A 21,907-nucleotide genomic window follows, 5' to 3' on the forward strand; every position below is an offset into this window, starting at 1 on the left:
TTATATTCATTTGTGTCTTCTTCACTTTCTTACATCAATATCTTAGAGTTTTCAGTGCATATGCACTTTCTTGGTTAAATATATTCCTGGGTATCTTATTCTTTTTTTTTTTTTTCAAAAGTAACCAAATACCTTTTGCTACTATAATAAGTGCATGATTTTTTATTAAAGTATAATTAACATAGTGTTATATTAATTTTAAGTATACAATATGATCTGTCAACAATTCCATATATTAATCAGTGCTTATCACCTGATCACCTTATCACTCTTAACCTTCTTTATCAATTTTACCAATCACCCCCTACCTCCACTTTGGAAACTACCAGTTTGTTAGTTCTAAGTATAAAGGTCTCTTTTTTAAATCTCTTTCTTTCTTTGTTTCTTAAATTCCATATATGAGTGAAATCATATGCTATTTGTCTTTTGAAGCCTGACTTACTTCACTTAACATTTTACACTCTAGGTCTATTCATGTTGCTGTGAATGGCAATACCTCATTCTTTTTTATGGCTGAGTAATGTTCCTTTATATCTATCAATATCTATATATCTATATCTAATCTATATCTGTATTCATTCCCCAATGAATGACATTTTATTTATTTATTTTTGATAGAGTTGTAATTGGGATTCTTTCCTTAATTTGTGTCTCAGCTAGTTCATTTTTAGTGTATAGAATTGCATAAGATTTTTGTATACTCACTTCATGTCTTCACTAAATTTGCTTATTAGTTCTAACAGTTTTTGGTAGCATCTTGAGGGTTTGCTTTTTTCATTGTGTTTTTTTTTTAATCAGCCTGAGATGTAAGAAGATAGATCTAGATCTCTATAAACAGAATATCGCAGGCGGTTGGTTTTAAGGTATGCAGCGGGGAGCTGTGATGCTGCAGGCAGATATCAGAGGGTAAAAGGCATGGAGAGGGAGCCCAGGCCTCAGGATCCTACACCGCTGGTGAGCTGATAGCCTCCCACGCTGGGGATAGGGCACAGACTTGCAGACCGCTAGCGACAGGGAAAGGACTTTAGGGCAGCACCCTGGATGGAAACCCAGAACACTGGGGCCATACACACATACTGGTGGTGGCTGGTGGTTTTAGAAGCACAAAGGGCAGAGACATGCCCTGACATGGAGGCCAGGACTGGGAGTTCTGCGGAGGGGTGCAAAACCCAGGAGCCGCAATTTATATCAGCACAGAAAAAAATGGAGATAGTATGGCCTGGAGAGCTCACTAAAGAACAGACTGTGATCTCTCTGCTCTGAGGCAGAGGGTTAGAAATAGTCTTTTCTGCTCTGACTCTGGGAAGAGATGTGGAAAACCACCAGGGAGAGCCACCAGGGAACAAAAGCCCCAAAAAACCGGTTTCCACTGAGCCCATCCCCTGCCACAGGGGGCAGGGCCACTCTGCTCAAACAGGGTTGCCTGAGTAATAGCCCAGCAGGCCCCTCCCCCAGAAGACAGACTAGGAAAAAAAGAGGCCAGCAACCCTAAGGGCCCTAGAAAACAAGTGCATCTTGCTTGGGTTCTGGGCAATAATTTGGACTCTATACATTCCCTCAACCACCCATCAACAGAATGACTAGGAGGAAGAACCCACAAAATAGGAAAGACCCAGAGACAATGACTTATGCCACAGATTTACAAATGGATGCAGATATAACCAAGATATCAGAGATGGAATTCAGGCTAGCAATTGTGAAGCCATTAGCTCAAATGGAGAAATCGATTAATGGCAACGTAGACCCTCTAAGGACAGAAATGAAAGTTGAATTGGCAGAACTTAAAAATGCTATCAATGAGGTGCAATCTATATAGATAATACAACAGCTAGGGCAAGTGAGGCAGAAGAACAAATAAGCGACCTGGAAGACAATATAACAGAGAAAAAGGGAAAAGAGGAGGCCAGGGGAAAACAACTCAGATCCATGAAAATATAATCAGAGAAATAAGTGACACCATGAAGCATTCCAATGTCAGAATAATTGGAATCCCGGAGGGAGTGGAGAGAGAGAGAGGACTAGAAGATGTATTTGAGCAAATCGTAGGCTGAGAACTTCCTTAATCTGAGGAATGAAACACACATTCATGTCCTAGAGGCAGAGAGGAACCCTCCCAAGATCAAGGAAAACAGGCCAACACTCCAGTATGTAATAGTAAAACTTGCAAATCTTAGAACCAAGGAAACCATCTTAAGGGCAGTTAGGGGGAAGAGAGTCCTTACGTACAGAAGTAGGAACATCAGAATAACGTCAGACCTATCCACAGAGACCTGGCAAGCCAGAAAGCCTTGGCAAGACATATTCAGGGTACTAAACGAGAAGAACAGGCAGCCACGAATACTTTATCCGGCAAGGCTGTCATTTAGAATGGATGGAGAGATGCACAGCTTCCACGACCAGAAGAAACTGAAAGAATATGTGACCACCAAGCCGGCCTTGCAAGAAATATAAAAGGAGAAAGACCGCAAGAGTGATATGCAACAGAAATTTACAGGAACAATCTATAAAAACATCTTCACAGGTAACATGATGAAAATAAATTCACATCTTTCAATAATCACTCTCAACGTGAACGGCCTAAATGCTCCCATAAAACGGCACAGGGTTGCAGATTGGATAAAAAGACAGGCCCCATCCTTATGCTGCCTGCAAGAGACCCATTTTGAACCTAAAGATACATCCAGACTGAAAGTGAAGGGATGGAGATCCGTCTTCCATGCCAGCGGACCTCAAAAGATAGCTGGGGTAGCAATTCTTATAGCAGACAAATTAGATTTATGCTAAAGATTGTTGTTAGTGACACAGAGGGACACTATATCATTCTTAAAAGGTCTATCCAGCAAGAAGATCTAACAATTGTAAATTTCTATGCCCCCAGCATGGGAGCAGCCATCTATGTAAGCCAACTGTTAACCAAAATAAAGAGTCATCTTGATAACAATACGTTAATTGTAGGAGACCTGAATACTCCACTCTCCGCAATGGACAGATCATCTCAGCAGAAAATCAACAAGGAAACAAGAGCTTTGAATGACACACTGAACCAGATGGACCTCATAGGTATTTACAGAACATTCCACCCTAAAACAACAGAATACTCATTCTTCTCGAGCGTACATGGAACTTTCTCCAAAATAGACCACATAAAGGGTCACAAATCAGGTCTCAATCGATACCAAAAGATTGAGATTATTCCCTCCATATTCTCAGACCACAATGCTTTAAAACTGGAACTCAATCACAAGAAAATTTTGGCAGAAATTCAAACAGTTGGAAGCTAAAGATCACTCTGCTCAAGAATCTTTAAGTCAACCAGGAAATCAAAGAAGAACTTAAAGAATTCATGCAAATCAATGAGAATGAAAACACATTGGTCCAAAACCTATGGGATACTGCAAAGGCAGTTCTAAGTGGAAAATACATAGCCATCCAAGCCTCACTCAAAAAAATAGAAAAATCCCGAATTCACCAACTAACTCTACACCTTAAAGAACTAGAGAAAAAGCAAAAAACGATGCCTAAGCCATGCATTAAAAGATAAATAATTAAAATTAGAGCAGAGATCAATGAATTAGAAACCAGAAACACAGTAGATCAGATCAACGAAACTAGAAGCTGGTTCTTTGAAAGAATTAATAAGATTGATAAACCACTGGCCAGACTTATCCAAAAGAAAAGAGAAATGACCCAAATTAATAAAATTGTGAATGAAAGGGGAGAGATCACAACGAACACCAAGCAATAGAAACAATAATTAGAGATTATTATCAACAACTATATGCCAAAAAACTGAGCAATCTGGATGAAATGGAGGCCTTCCTGGAAACCTATAAGCTGCCAGGACTGAAACAGGAAGAAATTGACAACCTGAGTAGGCCAATAACCAGTAATGAGATTGAAGCAGTGATAGAAAACCTCCCAAAAAACAAGACTCCAGGGCCCGATGGATTCCCTGGGGAATTCTACCAAACATTCAGGGAAGAAATAATACCTATTCTACTTAAGCTCTTTCAAAAAATAAACAGAAGGAAAACTTCCAAACTCATTCTATGAGACCAGCATTACCTTAATCCCCAAACCAGGCAAAGACCCCATCATAAAGGAGAATTTCAGAACAATATTCCTGATGAATATGGATTCCAAAATCCTCAACAAAATCCTAGCTAATAGGATCCAACAATACATTAAAAGGATCATCCACCATGACCAAGTGGGATTTATCCCCCGGATGCAAGGGTGGTTCAACATTCGCAAATCAATCAATGTCATAGAACACATCAAAAAGAGGAGGGAGAAGAACCATATGGTCCTCTCAATTGATGCAGAAAAAGCATTTGACAAAATACAGCATCCTTTCCTGATTAAAACTCTTCAGAGTATAGGGATAGAAGGAACATTCCTCAAGTTCATAAAATCTATCTATGAAAAACTCACAGTGAATATCATCCTCAATGGGGAAAAGCTGAGAGCCTTTCCCTTAACATCAGGAACACATCAAGGATGCCCACTCTCGCCACTATTGTTCAACATAGTACCCGCAGTCCTAGCAACAGCAACCAGACAACAAAAAGAAATAAAATGTATTCAAATTGACAAAGAAGAAGTCAAACTCTCTCTTTTCGCAGACGACATGATCCTTTATGTGGAAAATCCAAAAGGCTCCACCCCCAAATTACTAGAACTCATACAGCAATTCAGTAATGTGACAGGATACAAAATCAATGCACAAAAATCAGTTGCTTTCTTATACACTAACAACGCAACTGTAGAAAGTGAAATTAGAGAAACGATTCCATTTACAATAGCACCAAAAATGATAAGATACCTCGGAATAAACCTAACCAAAGAGGTAAAGGATCTATACTCTAGGAACTACAGAACACTCACGAAAGAAATTGAAGAAGACACAAAAAGGGGGAAAAATATTCCATGCTCATGGATTGGAAGAATAAATGTTGTTAAAATGTCTATGTTACCCAGAGGAATCTATACCTTCAATGCCATCCCGATCAAAATTCCAATGACATTTTTCAAAGTGCTGGAACAAACAATTCTAAAATTTGTATGGAATCAGAAAAGAATCTGAATCGCCAAGGAAATGTTGAAAAAGAAAAACAAAGCTGGGGGCATCACATTGCCCGATTTCAAACTATATTACAAAGCTTGAATACCAAGACAGCATGGTACTGGCACAAAAGCAGACATATAGACCAAAGAAACAGAATAGAGAACCCAGATATGGACCCTCAACTCTATGGTCAAATAATCTTTGACAAAGCAGGAAAAATATGCAATGGAAAAAAGACAGTCTCATCAATAAATGATGCTGGGAAAATTGGACAGCCACATGCAGAAGAATGAAACTCGACCATTCTCTAACACCACTCACGAAGATAAATTCAAAGTGGATGAAAGACCTCAATGTGAGACAGGAATCCATTAAAATCCTAGGGGAGAAAATAGGCAGTAACCTCTTTGACATCACCCACAGCAATTTCTTTCAAGATACATCTCCAAAAGCTAGTGAAACAAAAGCAAAAGTGAAATTTTGGGATTTCATCAAGATAAAAAGCTTCTGCACAGCAAAGGAAACTGTCAACAAAAACAAAGAGACAACCCACAGAATGGGAGAGGATATTTGCAAATGACACTACAGATAAAGGGCTGGTATCCAAGGTCTATAAAGAACATCTCAAACTCAACACCCAAAAAACAAATAATCAAGTCAAAAAGTGGGCAGAAGATATGAAAAGACACTTCTCCGAAGAAGATATACAAATGTCTAACAGACACATGAAAAAATGTTCATCATCATTAGCCATCAGGGAAATTCAAATGAAAACCATATTGAGATCCCACCTTATACCAGTTAGAATGGCAAAAATGGACAGGGCAAGAAACAACAAATGTTGGAGAGGTTGTGGAGAAAGGGGAACCCTCTTACACTGTTGGTGGGAATGCAAGTTGGTACAGCCACTTTGGAAAACAGTGTGGAGGTGCCTCAAAAAATTAAAAATAGAGCTACCCTGTGACCCAGCAATTGCACTCCTGGGTGTTTACTGCAAAGACAGATATGTAGTGAAAAGAAGGGCCATATGTACCCCAATGTTCATAGCAGCAATGTCCGCAATAGCCAAATTGTGGAAAGAGGGGAGATGCCCTTCAACAGATGAATGGATAAAGAAGATGTGGTTCATATATACAATGGAATATTACTCAGCCATCAGAAAGGATGAATACCCAACTTTTGTATCACCATGGATGGGACTGGAGGAGATAATGCTAAGTGAAATAAGTCAAGCAGAGAAAGTCAATTATCATATGGTTTCACTTATTTGTGGAACATAAGGAATAGCAGGGAGGAAATTAGGAGAAGGAAGGGGAAAATGGGGGGCGGAATTGGAGGGAGAGACGAACAATGAGAGACTATGGACTCTGAGAAACAAACAGAGTTTTAGAGGGGAGGGGGGATTGGTTAGCCAGGTGATGGGTATTAAGGAGGACACATACTGCATGGAACACTGGGTGTTATACGAAAATGATCGTGGATCACCACATCAAAAACTAATGATGTATTGTATGGTGACTAACATAACGTAATAAAATTAAAATAAATAAATATATAAATCCTCTTCTTTTTTTTTCAACCAACTTCTTATCTTATCAATTCCTTTTATAAAATATTTTATAATTTTCATCTTTAAAGTCCTATTCCATCCCTTCATCATATATACCCTTATTTTTGCACATATATGTTTTTCTTTCTTTAAAATTTTGGGAGGTATTTGCTTCTAACAGACCAAAAATGCCCCAAATCTAGTGTATGGCACTGATCTATGCACCAGCCTGATTATATTTGATCATATTCTGGGTTTTTTGTTTGTTTGTTTGTTTTTATCTTTTTCGTTTTCATTTTTTTCCTTCGTTCTTTCCCTTCCTTTTCACCTGGTTTCAGTTCTCTTCTGATTTATTTACTGTATATATTTCTGGGGGCGTTGTAACCCTGTTAGCATTTTGTTCTCTCATACATCTATTCTCCTCTAGACAAAATGACAAGACGGAAAAAATCACCTTGGAAAAAGGAACAAGAGGCAGCACTGACCGCCAGGGACATAATCAATATGGACTTACTAAGGTGTCGGAACTAGAGTTCAGAATGATGATTATAAATATACTACCTGGGCTTGAAAAAAGCAGGGAAGATATCACAGAAACCCTTTCTGGAGAAATAAAAGAACTAAAATCTAAACAAGTCGGAATCAAAAAGGCCATTATCAAGTGCAATAAAAAATGGAGGCTCTAACTGCTAGGATAAGTGAGGCAGAAGAGAGAATTAGTGATATAGAAGACAAATGATGGAAAAAAAAGAAGCTGAGAAAAAGAGAGATAAACAACTACTGGAGCACGGGTGCAGAGTTCGAGAGATAAGCAATACCATAAGACGAAATTATATTACAAAAATTGGGATCCCAGAAGAAGAAAAAGAGAGAAGGGCATAAGGTATATTGGAGCAAATTATACCAGAGAACTTCCCTAATTTGGGGAAGGAAACAGGCATCAAAATCCAGGTGGCACAGAGAACCCCCCTAAAAATCAATAAAAATAGGTCAACACCCCAACATCTTAGAGTAAACCTTACAAGTCTCAGAGACAAAGAGAAAATCCTGAAAGCAGCTCGGGAGAAGAGATATGTAACCTACAATGGTAGAAACATTAGATTGGCAACAGACCTATCCACAGAGACCTGGCAGGCCAGAAAGGACTGGCATGATATATTCAGAGCACTAAATGAGAAAAATATGCAGCCAAGAATACTCTATCCAGCTAGGCTGTCATTGAAAATAGAAGGAGAGATAAAAAGCTTCCAGGACAAACAAAAGCTAAGGAATTTGCAAACACAAAACCAGCCTTACAAGAAATATTGAAGGGACCTCTAAGCAAAGAGAGCCTAAAAGCAGCATAGACCAGAAAGGAACACAGACAATATACAGTAACAGTCACCCTACAGGCAATACAATGGCACTAAATTCATATCTTTCAATAGTTACCCGAAATATAAATGGGCTAAATACCCCAATCAAAACAGACAGGCTATCAGATTGGATTAAAAAACAAGACCCATCGATATGCTGTCTGCAAGAGACTCATTTTGACCCAAAGACAACCCAGATTGAAAGTGAGGGGGTGGAAAACCATTTACCATGCTAATGGACACCAAAAGAAAGCTGGGGTGGCAATCCTTACATCAGGCAAATTAGATTTTAAACCAAAGACTATAGTAAGAGATGAGGAAGGACACTATATCCTACTTAAAGGGTCTATCCAACAAGAGGATCTAATAATTGTAAATATCTATGCCCCTAACATGGGAACAGCCAATCGTATAAGGCACTTAATAACAAAAGCAAAGAAACACATTGACAACAATACAATAATGGTGGGGAATTTAACACTCCCCTCACTGAAATGGATAGATCATCTAAGCAAAGATCAGCAAGGAAATAAAGATTTAAATGACACACTGGACCTAATGCACTTTACAGATATATTCAGAACATTCCAACCCAAAGCAACAGAATACACATTCCTCTCTAGTGCCCATGGATCATTCTTCAGAATAGATCACATCCTAGGTCACAAATCAGGTCTCAACGGGTACCAAAAGATTGGGATCATTCCCTGCATATTTTCAGACCACAATGCTTTGAAACTAGAACTCAATCACAAGAGGAAAGTCGGAAAGAACTCAAATACATGGAGGCTAAAGAGCATCCTACTAAAGAAAGAATGGGTCAACCAGGAAATTAAAGAAGAATTAAAAACATTCATGGAAACAAATGAAAATGAAAACACAACTGTTCAAAATCTTTGGGATGCAGCAAAGGCAGTCTTAAAAGGAAAGTATATAGCAAGACAAGCCTTTCTCATGAAACAAAAAAGGTCTCAAATACACAATCTAACCCTACACCTAAAGGAGCTAGAGAAAAAACAGCAAATAAAGCCTAAACCCAGCAGCAGAAGAGAAATAATAAAGATCAGAACAGAAATCAATGAAATAGAAACCAAAAGAACAGTAGAACAGATCAACGAAACTAGGAGCTGGTTCTTTGAAAGAACTAACAAGATTGAGAAACCCCTGGCCAGACTTATCCAAAAGAAAAGAGAAATGACCCAAATCAACAAAATCATGAATGAAAGAGGAGAGATCGCAACCAACACCAAAGAAATACAAACAATTATAAGAACATATTATGAACAACTATATGTCAGCAAATAAGATAATCTGGAAGAAATTGATGCATTCCTATATGTAGAAGCTACCAAAACTGAACCAGGAAGAAATAGAAAACCTGAACAGACCTATAACCACTAAGGAAATTGAAGCAGTCACCCAAAATCTCCCAGCAAAAAAAAAGCCCAGGGCCAGATGGCTTCCCAGGGGAATTCTACCAAACATTTCAAGAAGAATTAATACCTATTCTTCTGAAACTTTTCCAAAAAATAGAAATGGAAAAAAAACTTCCAAACTCGTTTTATGAGGCCACCATTACCTTGATCCCAAAACCAAAGACCCCATCAAAAAGGAGAATTACAGACCAATATCCTTGATGAACATGGACGCAAAAATTCTCACCAAAATACTAGCCAATAGGATCCAACAGTACATTAAAGGGATTATTCTTCACGACCAAGTGGGTTTTATCCCTGGGCTGCAAGGTTCGTTCAACATCTGCAAATCAATCAATGTGATGCAATACATCAATAAAAGAAAGAACAAGAACCATATGATCCTCTCCATAGATGCAGAAAAAGCATTTGACAAAGTATAAAATACTTTCTTGATCAAAACTCTTCAGAGTAGGGGCGCCTGGGTGGCTCAGTCATTAAGCGTCTGCCTTCGGCTCAGGTCATGATCCCAGGGTCCTGGGATCGAGCCCCGCATCGGGCTTCCCGCTCCGCGGGGAGCCTGCCTCTCCCTCTCCCACTCCCCCCACTTGTGCTCCCTCTCTCACTGTCGGATAAATAAGAAAAAAATCTTTAAAAAAAAAAAAGGATAGACTCTACATACCTCAATGTCATAAAAGCCATCTATGAACAACCCACAGCAAATATCATTCTCAATGGGGAAAAACTGAGAGCTTTCCCCCTAAGGTCAGGAACACGGCAGGGATGTCCACTCTCACCACTGCTATTCAACATAGTATTAGAAGTCCTAGCCATATCAATCAGACAACAAGAAGAAATCAAAGACATCCAAATCGGCAAAGAGGAAGTCAAACTCTCACTCTTTGCAGATGATAGGATACTTTATGTGTACAACCCAAAAGACTCTACACCAAAACTCCTAGAACTCATACAGGAATTCAGCCAAGTGTCAGGATATAAAATCAATGCACAGAAACCAGTGGCATTCTTATACACCAACAACAAAAAAAAAGAAAGAGAAATTAAGGAGTCAATCCCATTTACCATTGCACCCCAAACCATAAGATACCTAGGAATAAATCTAACCAAAGAGGCAAAGAATCTGTACTCAGAAAACTATAGAATACTCATGAAAGAAATTGAGGAAGACACAAAGAAATGGAAAAAGGTTCCACGCTCATGGATTGGAAGAATCAATATTGTGAAGATGTCAGTGCTACCTAGACCAATCTACACATTTAATGCAATCCCTATCAAAATACCATCCACTTTTTTCAATGAAATGGAGCAAATAATCCTAAAATTTGTATGGAACCAGAAAAGACCCCGAATAGCCAGAGGAATGTTGAAAAAGAAAAGCAAAGCTTGTGGCATCACAATTCCAGACTTCAAGCCTTATTACCAAGCTGTGATCATCAAGACAGTATGGTCCTGGCACAAAAACAGACACATACATCAGTGGAACAGAATAGAGAGCCCAGAAATGGACCCTCAACTCTATGGTCAACTCATCTTTGACAAAGCAGGAAAGAATGTCCAGTGGAAAAGGACAGTCTCTTCAACAAATGGTGTTGGGAAAATTGGACAGCCACATGCAGAAGAATGAAACTGGACCATTTCCTTACACCACACACAAAAATAGACTCAGAATGGTTGAAAGACCTCAACGTGAGACAGGAATCCATCAAAATCCTAAAGGAGAACACAGGCAGCAATCTCTTCGACCTCAGCCACAGCAACTTCTTCCTAGAAAGATTGCCAAAGGCAAGGGAAGCAAGGGCAAAAATGAACTATTGGGACTTCATCAAGATAAAAAGCTTTTGCACAGCAAAAGAAACAGTCCACAAAACCAAAAGACAACTGACAGAATGGGAGAAAATATTTACAAATGACATATTAGATAAAGGGCTGCTATCCAAAATCTATAAAGAACTTATCAAACTCAACACCCCAAGAACAAATGATGCAATCACGAAATGGGCAGAAGACATGAACAGACATTTTTCCAAAGAAGACATCCAAATGGCCAACAGACACATGAAAAAGTGCTCAACATCGCTTGGCATCAGGGAAATCGAAATCAAAACCTCAGTGAGATACCACCTCACACCAGTCAGAATGGCTAAAATTAACAAGTCAGGAAAGGACAGATGTTGATGGGGATGCAGAGAAAGGGGAACTCTCCCACACTGTTGGTGGGAATGCAAGCTGGTGTAGCCACTCTGTAAAACAGTATGGAGGTTCCTCAAAAAGTTGAAAATAGAGCTACCCTATTATCCAGCAATTGCACTAGTGGGTATTTACCCCAAAGATACAAATGTAGGGATCCGAAGTTGTACATGCACCCTGATGTTTATAGCAGCAATGTCCACAATAGCCAAACTGTGGAAAGAGCCAAGATGTCCATCGACAGATGAGTGGATAAAGAAGTGGTATCTATCTATCTATCTATCTATCTATCTATCTATCTATAATGGAATATTATGCAGCCATTAAAAGGAATGAAATCTTGCCATTTGCAAGGATTTGGCTGGAAATGGAGGGTATTATGCTGAGCAAAATAAATCAATCACAGAAAGACATGTATCATATATCCTTATTGATATGAGGAATTCTTAATCTCAGGAAACAAAGTGAGGGTTGCTGGAGTGGTGGGAGTGAGAGGGATGGGGTTGCTGAGTGATAGACATTGGGGAGGGTATGTGCTATGGTGAGCGTTGTGAATTGTGTAAGACTGCCGAATCACTGACCTGTACCTCTAAAACAAATAATATGTTATATGTTAAAAAAAAAAAAAAAGAAGATAGCAGGAAGGGAAAAATAAAGGGGGGGAAATCAGAGGGGTAGAATAACCATGAGAGACTATGAATTCTGAGAAATAAACTGAGGGTTCTAGAGGGGAGGGGAGTGGGGTGATGTGTTAGCCTGGTGATGGGTATTAAAGAGGGCACATACTGAATGGAGCACTGGGTGTTATATGCAAACAATGAATCATGGAATGCTACATCAAAAACTAATGATGAAATGTATTGTGATTAACATAACATAATAAAAAAAAGAAAGATAGAAACATTAAAAAAAAAGAATGCAGTCATTCTTGAATAGTAACCATAGTTTCAAGGACTTGGTGAAACTCTTGATCTCCTCCAGAGACATGCCCTCTTCCTGGCAATCCCTTTGACTGGCATCTCATCCAAGCCAAAATGGCTCTCATAAACATTCAAGCACTTCCTCTGCTGGGACAAATCAAAGTCAGGGAAGCAGGACCTGAAGGGGGAAAGAGTGAAAGCCAGTGATTTCAGGGCATCCAGCCAGATAATTTCCTTGAGGAAAGCCCTCTTCATCTCAATGGAAGTGTCAGACAAATTGGGTAAAAGGGGCACAAGGTGTAATGCTTATGAACAGGGGGACCTTCGGCAAGGTCTCCCCCAGGCTTGGAAAATGGGTCAAATTTGAAGGCCAAGTAAAGGCATGTCTCAGGCACTCCTATGTTGCTGAGTAGCCAGGCAGTTGTCTCAGTTCTACTGAAGAACTCTCCTTATTGAAGGACATGGTATTGTTTTTCTCTTCATTATATAAATCATTGTCCACCTTGGTTCTAACAAAGTGGAATTTCTCACCTAGCCCCCTAATGTTGGGGGCCAGCAAACCATCCTTAAAGTTTTGGAAGAAATGATAATAAGGGTGTAATAGTCAGCAAATCCCACCATTTCCAGACAGGTATGTGGAAGGAAATTGGGGTTCCAGTGCCAGGCAGATCTCAGAAGGTCAAATTGGGAACTTTTGGATGTTGATGGGGAGTTTCTTCATGGTGGTCTCCAAAAGTCCAACAGTAGCAGAACTGTCCTCTTCATGACTACAACCTCACAGGGCATTGATGAAACTGTACTTCCAGTCTAGATTCCCCAAACATAGCCATATGCTGAGGAGTGTTCTCTGCTTTCAGAAGTGATTCCTGAGTTATGTCAGCCACCTCTTGTAGATTGACCTCTTGATGGGTTGCTTGAATTTTAGAAACGTTTTCTGAAGAGAGGTTCTCCCTGCCTTACTCATTAATGTGATGAGATAGTCACAGGGGAATTTCTATGAAGGAGGCAAGGCTGAATGCAGAAAAGATGAGATGTTGGAAACAGTTTGGAGTGGAAATCCAGAAAGATGTAAGATGTAAGAGGGCCACAAACAAGGGAATTTGGGCACCTTTTAAAAGGAGGAGAAGACAAAGAAATGGATTGTCTCCTGGAGCTTCCTAAAGGAGCTAACCCTACTGACACCCTGATTTTAGATCCCTTAAGATTCATTTTGCACACCTCCCCTCTAGACCTCAAAGCAAATAAATATATGTTGTGTTAGCCCACTAAGTTTGTGTTAATTTCTTACACAGCAATGAGAAACTGATGCAGACAGCCTTCACTTTCTTGAAACTTCAATACAGAGTCCGAAGCCTTTCCAGTCTGTAGGAAAAATCAGTTAGGCCAGCACACTGGGGAGCACAGAAGAACTGTAGTCATAGCTCACTTCCCATCCCCTGCAGCAAACAGGGGAATGACTTGTCTTGTGAGACAACCTAGAGGCAGAGAAAAGCCCACCAGGATGTGTGTTCCATAAGGGGGATAGCCAGCACATAGTCCTTGTAATAATTGCCCCATGGCGGCTTAATGTCCATTTACCTCACCTCAAGGAAGTAATAACTTCCTTGAAGTGCCATGATATAATCAGGCACCAATGTTTCAAACTGTGGAGAATTGACTCAGTAAAATTAGAGCTCTTATTTACTTCCTCTGTTTCTTCCTGTCACATGTTTTAGATCCCACCCGAATTCTCACTTTGGAAAACAGTGCAGAGGTGCTTCAAAAAATTAAAAATAGAGCTATCCTATGACCCAGCAATTGCACTACTGGGCATTTACCCCAAAGGCACAGATGTGAAAAGAAGAACCATATGCACCCCAATGTTCATAGCAGCAATGTCCTCAATAGCCAAACTGTGGAAAGAGCCGAGATGCCCTTCAACAGATGAATGGATAAAGATGTGGTCCATATGTACAATGGACTATACTCAGCCATCAGAAAGGAAGAATACCCAACTTTTACATCAACATGGATGGGACTGGAGGAGATTATCCTAAGTGAAATAAGTCAAGCAGAGAAAGTCAATTATCATATGGTTTCACTTATTTGTGGAACATAAGGAATAGCATGGAGGACATTAGGAGAAGGAAGGGAAAAAGGAAGGGGGGGAATCGAAGGGGGAGATGAACCATGAGAGACTATGGACTCTGAGAAACAAACTGAGGGTTTTAGAGGGGAGGGGTAGAGGGATGGGTTAGTCCAGTGATGGGTATTAAGGAGGGCACATATTGCATGGAGCCCTGGGTGTTATGCAAAAACAGTGAATCATGGAACACTACATCAGAAAATAATGATGTACTGTATAGTGACTAACATAACATAATAAAATAAAATAAAATTTAGAAAAACATATTTATACCCATAAGTTTGTCTCAGGAACTACCAGTGTGCTTTTACCAGTAGGAGCATGCTCCTGCATGTCCTGCAAGGACAATTTTCAAAAGAGGGAGAATCATGACTTTCAAATAAATATAAAAGGAATATGTGTTAAGGATTTTATTTAACTAATTACTAACAAAGGAACCAAGCAGATATTACTAGTTGAATGAAGAATCCAAAAAAAGAGACATTTATACTACAAGAATAATGAAATGAATATTAAAAAAGGGGCAAGAATACTGTATTCTAAGATGAGGGTGGTAAGTCAATTGAACCTCCACAGACAGATTTTATATATACAACTGCTATGGACTGAATACTTGTGTCCTCCACAAAATTCATAGATCAAGTGCCAGCTCGAAGTTGTGGTATTAGTACTTGGGCATTTTGATGGTACCTTAGCCAAGAGGGCAGAGCCATCATGAATGCATTAGTGCCCATTAAAAAACCCAGAGAGCCTTCTGCCATGTGAGGTGACAAGAAGAAATGTCCACCTCAGATGTGAGCTGTTTTGAAATGGCTCTATAGTCTGGAAGGATGGATAGCATGACAACACAGCATGGTTTCCAACTGAAGACACTCAGTAAACATTCTGCTTATTCCAAATTTTCTTAAAACTCTCTCATTAAGAAAAGAAGAAGAGGGCGCCTGGGTGGTTTAGTTGGTTAAGCGACTGCCTTCGGCTCAGGTCATGATCCTGGAGTCCTGGGATCGAGTCCCACATCGGACTCCCTGCTCGGCGGGGAGTCTGCTTCTCCCTCTGACCCTCTTCCTTCTCGTGGTCTCTATCTCTCATTGTCTCTCTCTAGAATAAATAAATAAAATCTTTAAAAAAAAAAAAGAAAAGAAAAAAAGAAGAAAGATAAGCATCTTCAGATTATCTGAAGATCATCTCATGCCAGCAGGCATGAGAAGCTGGATGAAATCTTAGTTCTCTACCAGTCAGATCTACACCTCAACCTTTCAAACACAAAGCCAGTATCCCATTTTAGCAGGTGCACATTTTGTTCACTTACCAGCTCTGGAAAGAAAAGGGTTTCTGATGTCAGAGATCATGAATGCTTCCACTAACACAACAGAAAATGCTGAGCCAAGTGAAGTACCCCCCAGCAGATGCTGGCACAGGGGTAGACCAACTGGCTCACGGAAAGAGACACACAGCCCTGTATAGGATTCAGGCATGTGTGGAATTCTGTTGCTTGGGAGAAGTACATGGGATGTCAGTGGGTGGATGTCCCTGGAACTCCTGGCTCAGGAACACACCACAGACCTGTCCTCCCTGGGAAATGCAGGCACTGGGTGCTCCTGAGATCATTGTACAGAGCAAAAGGTATATAGCATCTGTCCATTCTGGGTAAAGTGTGAAAGACAGCATGAAGGACAACAACCTCAAAGACTTGGCTTAGTTGAAAGCCCACATTTATAGGACATGAAAGTGAAACCATCATTTCTCCACAGAATGAGCAGTTCCAGGGAAAAAAACAACAACAACAACAAACACATGTTTTGACCTCAGGAGGCTCAGAGAATGAGGGGAGGGCAGAGAGACACTGGGAGCCCCGCAAGTCACGTCTCTGATAATGCCTGTGAGGTCATCTAGCCAAGATTCCTGTGAGAGCCCTGGGGACAGAGAGATGGCTGTGAGCAATTTTCCAAAGCTTCAACTGAATGGGAGAAGCATTTCCCATCAGAAAGCAGAGGGACTATAACTTTACTGTGTTTTTCTGTTTCTTTCACTTTTAGGAGCCCTATTGCTGGCTGCCATGTTATCAACACTTGGCCATGGATATCCTGGGAAGTCATGGAGTCACACCTCATGAACAATTTAAACTACCAGGAGGAACTCTGAGGAAATTGACAAGACAGTCAGATGGTGAGACACAGAGAGGGAGGAAGAGCCAGGTTTCTAAGACTCATATGGAAGATCAAGAGGAAAATACCTAAGTTTCTTTAGAAGAAGAACAAAGGAGGATTTGCTGTATCACATAACATTTATTTCCTTGCTATATTATCTAAGACAGTTGGATGCTGGCACAGGGGTAGACCAACTGGCTCACGGAAAGAGACACACAGCCCTGTATAGGATTCAGGCATGTGTGGAATTCTGTTGCTTGGGAGAAGTACATGGGATGTCAGTGGGTATAGAAGGCACTGTGTGGTAAATGGAGCTGACTAACCAGTTCTCCATATGGACAGAGTTACCGAGTCTCTGCTTACATCACTTATGATAATCAACTCCAAATGAATTTAAGACATTAATTTCAAATGGAAACTGTAGGAGAGAACATAGCTGTTCTTAGGGAAATTTTTCTTAAAGGAGAGGATACCCATATAAAGATACCAAGATGACAGCTGTATGAAACAGACTGACCAATGTGATACCTTTGACTCTATTAAAATGAAAAGCTTCTCTCCATGAAAGCAAATGCAAAACAAAGTTTCAAAATCTCCATGAATCTGGAGATCATATTTGCAAAAACGTAGTCAACTAAGGATCACTTGAAAGGATGTATTTTAAAAATTCCAGAAATCACTAAAAAAGAGGTCTGACAATCCACTATGGAAGTGAGCAAAAGACATGCACAGAACTTTCTCAAAAAATAAAGGTGTTTGGGGAAAAAAAGAGGGAAAGTGCCACAGATCAAGCATGAATGAGACAAATGCAAAATTGTGCAGTATCTGATGACATTAATTGGAAAATTTAAAAATTTGGACAAAATTGGGTATTGGTGAGAATGTAGATAGATTGAATCTCTGAAATATGGCTGCTGGGAATGTAAATCAATACAATCACTTTGAAGAAACAATATGGCTCACTCTAATAAAATTGTACATTCATGCACCTCAGGACTCAGCATTTCCACTCCTAACCCTATACCTAAGATTCCCTCTGCAAAAATACGCAGAGGCCATGTGGATGTGTGCTCCTAGCAGCAGTCTTCACAACTGTGAGAAAGGAGAGGCTGGGCATTGACAGAGAAGGAATAAATGAGTTGACTTACACAGCACTGAAAGACATGAACCATAGTTATATAGAGAGCAATTAATCTTTTATATAGTGTTGAGATTAAATATTAAGAACCCATAGAAGTAAAAAATTATTAATAAAAAAAAGAACACATAGAACACCCCTTAAATAAAGCTTCAAGAAAACTAAGCAATATATTGTTTAGGGATGCATATGTAAATGATTACACCATAAGTAAAGTAAAGGAATCATAAACATGTACTGCATGAAATACACCCAGGGACTGTGTACAGAACTGGAGCGAATAGGAGCACAGAGGGAGATATAAGTTGTTAGAGATGTTCTATTTCTTGGGGATGATTGTTCAGTATGTAGGTGATCGCTGTATTACACGAGTAAGTAAAAGATTTAAAATAGAGAAATATCTCAGTTCTTTTCAGATTGTTGCTGTGTCTATTCTTCTGTGTGTAGTTGGTCCTGAGTCTCTCCCTCCTGCCATATTTTAGGGACGTCAGAGAAATATTCTCTGTCTGACATATAGAGACAATCACTGCTGTGATGGGAGAAAGACTGAGAAATCATTCAGGGAGGAGGCAGGAGACAAGAGAGCCTGAAATTCCAGGTAGACACAACTGCAAAACAAAGATGCAGGCTCACACATGAACTTGACAACTAGCTGTGGATGCAGATGAACACACACAGACAGCAAATTACAGCCCTAAGTAGTATGGTAGGAAAATCCTATGAGACTCAGGTACACTGGCAGTGATTGGGCTTTTTTTATCAGGTTACAGAAAGCCTCCACTCAGGGGCTCCTCATGGCTGGGCTGCTCCCACCACTCTGTGAGAATCATTCTGGGGCTGGTGCCCTGTTTGGTTGGCTCTGGTCTGTAGTCTCCTCAGGACCCAGTGGACTGGGGCCTGATGCCCCAGTGTGCACACCTTAAGGTCCAAAGTCAGACATCCTGCTCTAAGTCACCATTCGGAAATCAAGAAGTATGATTTATAACCATATTGTAACTTTCTCTCTATGCACATGAAAGTGAAATCAATTGCTTCTTATATGCAGAGCAGAATTCTACCTTTTGAAGACAGATAGATGGCTAGATCCTGAGAATAACACCTATTTGGGGGCATGTACACACAATAAAACAAGCACTCATTAAAAGTGTCTCAGGCCTAACTCTGTTTGTTTGTTTTTGTTTGTTTGTTTGTTTGTTTGTCTTTTAAACCTTTGTAGGTTTAAGTGGCAATTTAAGTTACGGTGATATCAAGAGGGACTATCACAGTCACAGTTTGCAAACCTGTGGACAGGGGATGAGAATAGTAAACTAGAGAAGAGCCTGAGAGGGGCCAGGGAGGGTGGAATTTTGGAAGATTATAAAGAACAAGTTGAACTTTGCATCTACCTGTTGCCCAGCCCCAAACTGATCACATATTAGGAGACTGACATGCACAGACTTGCACTCATGAGCACAAATACTGTGCAACTACTGTGAATGACTGAGGACATGAACAGCACTTGTGTGCTTTGCAGATTGCTCTGCTGACCATTTGCAGGGAGCTTTCCAGCTGAGACTGAACTCACAGCTCCATCTCCTCTGGTCAGGAGTGGTCACAGTGCTCAGTGGGCTGAGGCCTGATATCTCAAGGGCACACCTCACAGGTCACAGTCAGACCCTCTGGTCTGAGCCCCTCTGATCTCAAGACCCTTCCTCAAGACAAATGGGTGAGATCAGACATGGGATGGTCACCATAGATCACTTACCAAGTAGAATTTTTCCCTGGACACCAGCACAGCTTTTCCCTCTCCACCTCAATCTTTTACCCAGCCTCATCAGTGGTCTGCAGACCTTGCCTTGTTCCTGTTCCCACAGGGACCAGGAATACATGGTAGAATATGGAGCCCATGAGGCTCATACAAAAACTGCAGACTTCATTTGGGGGCACAATTTGTTAATCTTTTCTAGGTTTGGGTTCTTCTTTCCAGGCTAATCTCTGGGCCAGATGAATTCATTAGGTCCAAGCAAGCAGCCAAATTCAGTGTTTTTGGAGTGTGCCATCTCCTCTCATCTCATACCTTCTGATTGTATGATCATCCTTTCAACACAGGGAGAGGACTGCAAGGCCTCCATCTGACACTATCCTAGGGCTGGCGATCCAACTAAGCAAAGCAGACACAAGAGTCAGGGGAAGGCAGATGGTCTTAAAATGATTTGTCTAGAGCTGTCAGACCAGCAGTTTTCAGGCAGTATTTGTCTAGAAACCCCACTGCAAGATTGATCTATAAGCATTTGCTGAGGTGGAATAAATGGGTGTGGTCCTTTCTTTACCTCACACATTTTACTAGCTTCTAGGCTGCCATTGGACATTGATCTGTGATGATAAGATGAGGCCTCTAGACTTGACCTCCTTAGGGCATGACACACGCTGGAAGGGGCAGTCATGGAGATCAGTATGGTCTCTGAAAAGTACACACACAAAACAGACATTTTCTGGTCAGTGATGGATGGAATAGCTCAGGAAATATCCTGTCTCCTGAATCTACTCAGGTGAGTAGAGCTCCGGTTAGTCTAATAAACAATCTCCAAACTCTTACGGATTGAACTCTGCCCTGGCTCAGGCTCTCCTCCAACTGAGACACCTGTGGCAGGGATAAGAAAAAAGTCAGCTTCTCTCCTCTTTCCTGCATTACACAGAGGGGCACAGCTGAGGAGAACCAAGGTTTAAGAAAGTTACACATATGTAGGACAGTTGCAATCTAGCTCATGGCAGTGGGTGGTGAGTGTTCCTCAGGTAGGAGGGGCCATCTGGGGCTCACTCACACTGACTTCCCCCTTAGGATTCTGGGGACAGGCACAGTCGGGACTGTTGGCCTCATACCTGCTTGGTGACAAACAAAGAAGGGCAGTCCAGCCCATTTCTGCAAAGATCCTCTGAGCTAGGAAGACCATGTCCAACCCTTATGGTTGTCCTAAAAGGAAAACATTCCTTGCAATAGGTTTCCCTTCTCTTCTCCTCAAGTCTTTACCTGTGCTGTTCTGACACAAGGGAGGCATCAAGGGTTGTGATGCCATGTTCACAATCTCTTGACTGCATAATGGTAGTATACCTCGTTATGGACGTTTGCAATCTTGGCAGACGCTTTGGAAAGCAGACCTTTTCTATCACCCTGTTACTGTCACAAGACCCCTCCCTGGGGCCTCGCTCCTGTCCACAAACACCTGAGGGAGCTTTTCCTTCTGCTCCATGTGAGAATGAGGGTGTGACAGTCACTGAGAGGTTGAGCAGCTGCCCAGAGTCACCCAGTCAGTAGTGAGCAGTGCTGGGACTCAGGCCCAAAACTGGTTGAAGTTGGTGCATTGACACCAGGTGGGTCACACTGGGGTCAGAAAGGATACTCCACAGTGGATGTAGTATCTGCACTCTGATTTAAGCAGGTGGAAGCCAGTAAGGGTCTGAGGTGGGCATGTCGGGAAGTCACAGGCAACAATTTATGGGCAGTGTGTGCACCCCTCTGAGAGGCTACCCTCACCAGGGCTTAGTGTGGACTTCTCAGTATCTGGGTGCTAACTTCAGATGATATGGCTCAATTGGGAGAAATCAGGGCAAGCCCATTCCCCCAGTCTGCTGGGGTCTGTACAGACCCCAGAGTGACTCTCTGTGTGGGGTTCATGCAGACCCTGGATTGTCCTCGCCTTCTGAAATAGAAGTGTGCCCAGTGCACCTCTTTTTTGAAAACTGGGTCATTTCCAGGGATAGAAACTGAATCCAGCCTTCCCTGATTTCCCTCCTGCTGGGGCTGGGGGCCTGTGACCTCCTTTATCCAGAAATGATGGAGCTCTGTCCAGGAGAGGTACCAGTGCAGTAAAACCTTCAAATTGCACTGTCCTCCCCAGATCCTCTTCCCTCTTCCCTCCCTCTCTCTAGGCTCTTCCTCAAGCAATCCCCACCCAACTGGAGCAACCTGGGGTTGGAACCAGCTTTGGACATTCCCAGAGAGAAC

General features: G+C 41.0%; 1 protein-coding gene and 1 pseudogene across 1 annotated transcript in view; both read right to left on the minus strand.

Moving 5' to 3' along the window:
* Positions 1-21,907, minus strand: part of LOC112816281 (interferon-gamma-inducible GTPase 10-like) — a 207,023-nt gene that overhangs the window by 178,121 nt on the left and 6,995 nt on the right.
* On the minus strand, positions 12,701-20,978 carry LOC112816258 (interferon-gamma-inducible GTPase 10-like; annotated as a pseudogene).

This window comes from Callorhinus ursinus, unplaced genomic scaffold (assembly GCF_003265705.2).
Source record: "Callorhinus ursinus isolate GAN/ISIS: 27379988/994484 unplaced genomic scaffold, GSC_fseal_2.0 scaffold81, whole genome shotgun sequence".
Taxonomy (NCBI): Eukaryota; Metazoa; Chordata; class Mammalia; order Carnivora; family Otariidae; genus Callorhinus; species Callorhinus ursinus.